Raw genomic sequence first — 7,102 nt, forward strand, 5'->3', positions numbered from 1 at the left:
TAAGGATGAGAAAGTCTATCACTCTTACGAACTAGAGACCCTTGCAATTGTGGAATCAATTAAGAGATTTCGTGTTCATTTAATGGGAATACATTTCGTTATTGTAACTGATTGTGCTGCTGTACGTTCTATTTTTACAAAACGTGATCGTGTACCCCGCGTTGCAAGATGGTGGCTTGCAATTCAAGATTTTGATTTTGAAATCATGTTTCATTTTGACCGGGGGACAAAATGAAACATGTAGATGCCCTAAGCAAAAATCCACCCTCGTATACTGTTTTAAAAATTAATAATTTTGATGACTGGATATTGTGCATTCAACTCCAAGATCATACCTTGAAAGCAATTTTTGACAAACTCAAACAAAAAAATTGCGATGTACAATTGAAAAATACATATATTATTAAAGTCAATAGAGTATACAGGAAAACCGCCGACAACAAGGATAAATTAGTTATACCTAAATTTGCAAGGTTTAATATTTTACAAAAATATCACGATGAAATTGGGCACATTGGATACCGCAAATGTGATTTTTCAATAAAGAGTAAATTTTAGTTTAAGGGTATGACTCGTTTCATAAGAAAATATGTGTATTCGTGTATTGAATGTTCGTACAAAAAAGACCAATATGGTAAGAAACACTGTTTCTTTTATCCTATCCCTGCACCCCTGCACACCTGGCATGTTGATTATTTGGGTCCATATGTCACCCACACAGCACTAGATATTCATGGAATATTCCCTGTATATCATAAAACGAAAGTAAATATTCCAAATATTCATAGAATATTCTTGGAATATATACATGCCTTTAGAATATTCATAGAATATGCTTTAATGAATATGGCAGGATTATTCCCGAAAGAATGTGCATAGAATGTCTATAAATGGATTATTCTCCCTTGAATATTCTAAGAATATTGTCGATCGAATATACCATATGGTATATTCTTAGAATATATCCCCACGGTATATTTTGGAATATTCTATACAATGGAATTTTGAATTATCTTATAATAACGTATTCAAATAATTCAATATTATTAAAAACAAAAATATTTGAAAATCTTAATCGAATGCATAACCTAATGTATATAACCCTGATAGTGTTAACCAGTTTTTGAACTCAACGCAAAGATTCTGGATGAATTGCTCCAACAGCAACTGTTGGAAACGACAAAAAAATTTGAATGGGCCAATAAATGAACCAATTGCATCAATAAATTGGTTAATTCTCATCCTATTTGTCTTTTTGTATTTGAAATTATTTAATTACAAAGCGAAAAATCCTGGAAACAGAGAAATGGGGAAGTGAATAATTGGAGTAAACGTTTCTCATTGGTCAATTGAAGTGTAGCGCGCGACAGTCGAATAAGCTCTGTGAAAGCGGCTATCCCTTAATGCATGGTACATTTGCGTTTGCGTTAAATACGACATTTGATTCAACATGGCGGTTGACGTGGCAGGTTCGCGTGTGTAATGCATGATGTGTTGGTGTTATTATCAAAGTATAATTCTGTCACGTTCAGTGTACCATTTATAATTTGGGGTTGTCCAATTTGCAGTACAGCGAATAGTTTAATTTTGGATCTTCAAACAGGAGAGTTGCATCTATTCAGTCTTCAAGAAAAGTAAGTAAAATGCAATAGTATCGATAGTGAAGTCATGGTGATTAACTTACTATACCTCATTTTAGGTTCGAGGAGAGTTGGTGTGTGGGATTTGTTGGTTTGACTAAGTACATGTTTGAACTAGAGTGATTTCAGCTGTGTATCTTCAATAGAGAAAAGTAAGTGAATGACACATTCTTTTGTATCATTTGTTTTCATAATTTTTATCACTCGTTTTCAAGATAGTATCAATTTGCCCAAAAGGAAACAGAGTGGTACCTGGTACAGGCAGGTGCGCCAAGGAACTGAAAACGTAATGATTACTTTTCAACAAGACAATGCAAGTTGCTCTACAAGTCATAAAATGTTGTGAATGTTCATGAGTAACCTATGCGAAAAATATCTATTTGATTTTTATTCCAGTTTTATTGTACCACTTTCAAATAGTGATAATGAACGTTAATGTACATTTTGTTCCAGGTATTACTATTGAAACACTGGCTGATGCATTGTTGGACAAATATAAGGAAAACTATTCTGGTAAGCAAAGTTTGAATAACTTTAAGTAAGTGAAATTCATTGAAGAACCCATCTTACCACTCATTTTAAATACTTCATTTGTGGGTTTATTTTTCGAAGTGAGAAACCTAACCTAACCTATTTCTTGATGTGATACACTTTTTCTTTTTCAATGAAATGATATATTCATTATTTTTTAATTAGTGCTGATGAATTCACAGGGTTGTTATTTTAGTATTTTTTTAGTATTTTGAGAGTAGGAACATCCTAATTTGAATACATTTCTAATATTTGTAATATGACAGTATTCAGGAATATTTTATTCAGTGAATAAATATTTTGAATTAGATTTTTTATTTTTAATATTGGTTGAAACGTCAAATATTTCAGTGTATATTGTTTTTAAAATATATTTGTTTATGAATATTATGTGTTTTATTACTTGTGTGAATCTTGTATCAAAATGCAATATATACATGCCTAATAGCGGTTACTCGTCACATTCTTGGAATATTTCAAATATTCCTAGAATATTCATAAAACATATTTAAAGAATATTCTATGGTGTTTCTCTATTGTATATTCCTACAATAAACTAAGAATATCCTGAATATTTTATGAATATTCCTCGGGTTCTATTCCTGGAATATTCTTAATAGAATATACCTTAGATATTCTAAGAATATTATAAGATATTCCAAGAATATTCCCAAGGAATATTCTTAAAATATATCAAAGGTTCGCCAGGAGCACTTCCAGGGAATATTCTCCAGAAGATATATATATCCATGGCATATTCATAGCATAATACAATATCCTTAAATGTATATTCATGAAATATACCTGGAATATCTATTGCTATGTGGGCAAGAGTGTTGGCGGATACTGTTACATATTTATGATCGTTGACTCTTTTTCTAAATTTTCATTTGCCAGGCCAACAAAAACTACTAAATCAAAAGAAGTGATACATATTTTGAAAGATCTTTTTAGCATGTTTGCGGTACTCAAAAGAATTATATGTGATCGTGGTAAAGCTTTTACGAGTAAAAGTTTTAAAGATTTCTCTATCAAATATCAATTCAAACACGTTTCAAACAGTGTTGCATCACCTAGGTCAAATGGCCAGGTCGAAAGATATAACTTAATATTAAAATCGGCAATTAACACTAGTATAAGTGACGAATGCGAGTGGTATTCTGTGCTTCCGGATGCAGTATGGGGCATGAACAATACTGCTAATACTAGCATAGGATTCACACCTCATAAACTTATGTTTGGTTTTGATCAAGCAAGACATGTGGACTTAGATCAAGACAATAGTATTGCAACAGATAGAGATCGTGACAGAGTAATAACCAAAAAGAAAATGGACAGACAAGCAAAGAAAATTAAAAATTTGTTTGACAAAAAAAGAAAGCAAGCACCGAATTTATCGGTTGGTGACCTGGCACTGTGGAAAGGCAGCGAAACTTCTCAGAAAGAAGTCTCGAGAAAAACAGGTGTCAAATTTGGTGGGCCCTATAGAATATCTGAAGTAAAGGAGAATGATCGATATAAGATAACTTCTTCAAAGGGCATGAAAGGGTATGAGAAATACACAGCAACAGTATCAGTTGATCAACTGAAGAAGTATAAAGGAGGAGTGATAGCAGACAGCGAGTCTGACAGTGAGATGAACAGTACTGATGAACTGTTAGACTTACTTGAAGGTTAACACGAAGAACAAAGATATATGTAGAGCTCTGAAGAGCATGAAATAGAATGATCATTTAAATGCGCTTGAAAGCATAAAAACATGAAAGTAAGTGGCAGAAGAGCTCTAGAGAGCATAAAAAAATTAATCAGGGGATAAAATAAAATCTGTTGAGAATCATCAGAATTACCCATTCTAATGAGCTGTTGTTGCTACAACTACTTTTGTCTTTTACTTTTCCAGGACAGGAGGACGTAAACTACATGCAAACAAGCCAAGGACGGCTAAGTATCAGGATGGCCGAATATAACGAAATTACTTGATTAGTGATTGGGTATACATTACATTACATTATACATTATTTTTGTTATCACTATTTTTGTTGTTATATTCAAGCTGTTATATTCAGAACAATGGAAGATCCTGTATATTTTATTCTATTCCAGTTGATTAGTCATTTAGGGTTGAGTCAGACATACGCTTTGTTTCTTAGTGTTTAGATTCTTATGTAAACGTGAGTAATCGAAAGAATGATTAGAAAATATATTTGGGCAGAATAAAGCATACTTTCGAACAGTGAACATCGTTTAATTTATTTCCGCTGTTACACAATATTCTTTTCAGATGGTATTTTTTCAGAAACTATAAATAAACCTTCAAATTTGAATGGCTTAAAAGAACGAATAACGATTGCGATTAGGTCGGTCACGCCTGATATGTTGAATATTGTTTGAAGACAGTTTTATTTGAGATTAGGATGTTGCCAAGACGTTGGCAGTGAACATTTTGAACATCTACTTCGTTAACATCCATAGTTCTTTTTCGTATTCTACATTTCATTACGTTTCGAATTTCATTTTAGTTTTTGAGTGTATATCATCGAATCTCGGTAACCACATGATTTTAATTTATTTTATCCTAATTGTTGCGATAAACTTCTATTTTTCAATAGAAAATTAAGATACCTTTCAAGCGATGTATCACAAATCTATATTTCTTATTCAAAAAATTTGGGGTTGTACCAGTCGAAGGGGGTTTAAGGTAGGGGTGGCATTTTTACGTTGAAAAATGTCAAATTATAATTAATATTTGACGTCTCTCGGGTTTTTTTTTTAATATGTACAGTAACCGAAATGATGAATTTATTCCATTTGGATTTTACACACTGTATACAAGTGGGAAAATTTCACTCACATGGATCACTGTCATCCTCAATGGTGGACATCCAATGTATCGGAATGAGACATTTGTCATATTGCCTCTTCAGTGCAAATCTGGATAACATTATGAGATGAAGCACTCAGTTTATTCATGAAAGTACGACTTATGTCACAAATGAGTTCAATCAACTAATGTCATTGATGACAGTACGTATATTTATTTGATTCAAACCCAGCCATAATTTGTGGGAAAGACAAGGTTTGGCTTTCTACTTCTTCACCTTCATACAAAAAAATGAAGGAATTTTCAAGAAAGTAGGAAAGCGGACTGGACAAAAAATCCTCTCGAAAAAATTACTTCCATGTAAATGTTGAATCACACGAAAGAAATATTACTTTCGAAACAACTACTTCTATATGAACATTCAGTTTATTGTCCAAACATTTGTTATCGAATTGTAAAGTCTTCTAACAGTCTTATTCTGTTCAAAAGAAATTTATTAGACCATTTAAGAGACCATTAAGGTGTTATGTGATATTTTTATCTTTAATTTTTTTTTGTATTCCCAATTATCGTAGGTAAGACTACTTATTAACAAATATAAGTAGATCTTTTTTTTATCATTGTATTTATATGTATATTAATGTTAATATTACTATCATTGTTGTATATATTAGGATGTATCCTATTTGAATAAAGCTTATAACTTTTTTTTTCATTGTAAAGAGTTTATTTATACGCTTTTATTAGCTTCACCTGTATGTACGTATGTATGTATGTTTGTTTATTTGTAACTCTCAAGCTCGAGATCTTTATTTGACAGAATCATCGACATTATTGCTTTATCTATTCGCGGGCAGATGGCGCTATACGTAACCTCCTTGATATAATTCGAACTCACTTTGAATGTATTTCTTCACTTGAAAGGGGATTTTTTTATTAACACGCGCGCCTGCTGCCTCATTTGTAACCCTCCTTTGCGCGCCTGCTGCCTTGAGCTTGGTAGCTGATTTTCAGACTTTCTCTCCGGAATCGGAAAATATCAATGGTCATTTTTCTGAACACTATACGGCCGATTGATCCCAAAGTTTAGATAAAATAAATATAGTTTAAAAAGACTAAAAAACACGCTTCTAAAGCATACGAAACTAATAAATTGAAAATAAATATAGTTTAAGAAACTAGAAAACACGCTTTTAAAGAACAGCGAATTGAAAAGTTTGACGTGATTTTGCACATTCATATATTTTCTATAGGGGTTCAAATATAGAGGGTGGTACACTTGCAAATTGACACTCTGTATATGAATTATATTTCAAGGCATATTTGCATTCATTCGTCAAGCAGAAATATTGAAGTCGCTCTCTTTCCCCACCGAAAAATCTCTTCATCTCTGCGAGTGACACTACAGAAACCATTTCAATTTCAGCGTCGCATTCTACTAACGAAACTCTCAAGCTCAAATAACGGTTGATTAATTAATGGCAGTTCAAACAGAAAAGTGGTTTATTGTCACAAAATGTTTGCGGAACTCTTCACTTCACTGTGATCACAGTTTTAGTTGATATTGATTTCGGTTTATCTGGGACGCAAAGGGATTATTTACTAAGGGCGGGCAAATGAGTTGTATTTCGGGTATATTTATTTGAAGTAGTGTTTTCAGAAATATACAGAATTGATTATTTGAACCTGAATGATGAAACCAGTACCCTCCACCACAAACCGCGTGGATTTATTGTGACTAACACCTATTCACAATCGGCCAAATAAACCCAGTTTGTATAGTGAGTGACAGCGGCGGCTCGTCAGAGGAGGCAAGGGAGGCTTAGCGTCCCCATAAAATTTGAGGCTATTCATCGCAATAAATTAAAAGATATTGACAAATAACCATGATTATTTTTTTCTAAAAATGCTTGGGTTTACTTTCACCATTAATTTTTGATATAAATACATGATATGCCCAAAAAACACTATTACTCACTACGTAGTACGTATCACACTGTATCCTGCATCAACAAAACTCAAATGCACCGCCCATGAACGAATAACGAATGAAACATCAATCCGAAATAATAAATGCCATACGTTGCAAGGGAGCTAAGCCTCCGACCAC

At 32.8% G+C, this 7,102-nt stretch overlaps 1 long non-coding RNA gene across 1 annotated transcript; it reads left to right on the forward strand.

The window, feature by feature from the left end:
* Nucleotides 1-851: 851 nt before the first annotated feature.
* Nucleotides 852-2,500, forward strand: LOC141483301 (uncharacterized). Its single transcript, XR_012466002.1, has 3 exons — nucleotides 852-1,634; nucleotides 1,700-1,792; nucleotides 2,094-2,500. It is a non-coding gene; the product is annotated as an uncharacterized lncRNA (long non-coding RNA).
* The last annotated feature ends 4,602 nt before the right edge of the window (nucleotides 2,501-7,102 follow it).

Source organism: Leptinotarsa decemlineata, unplaced genomic scaffold (assembly GCF_025532065.1).
Source record: "Leptinotarsa decemlineata unplaced genomic scaffold, Ldec_3_MD MMD2_tig00003294_RagTag_RagTag, whole genome shotgun sequence".
Classification (NCBI taxonomy): domain Eukaryota; kingdom Metazoa; phylum Arthropoda; class Insecta; order Coleoptera; family Chrysomelidae; genus Leptinotarsa; species Leptinotarsa decemlineata.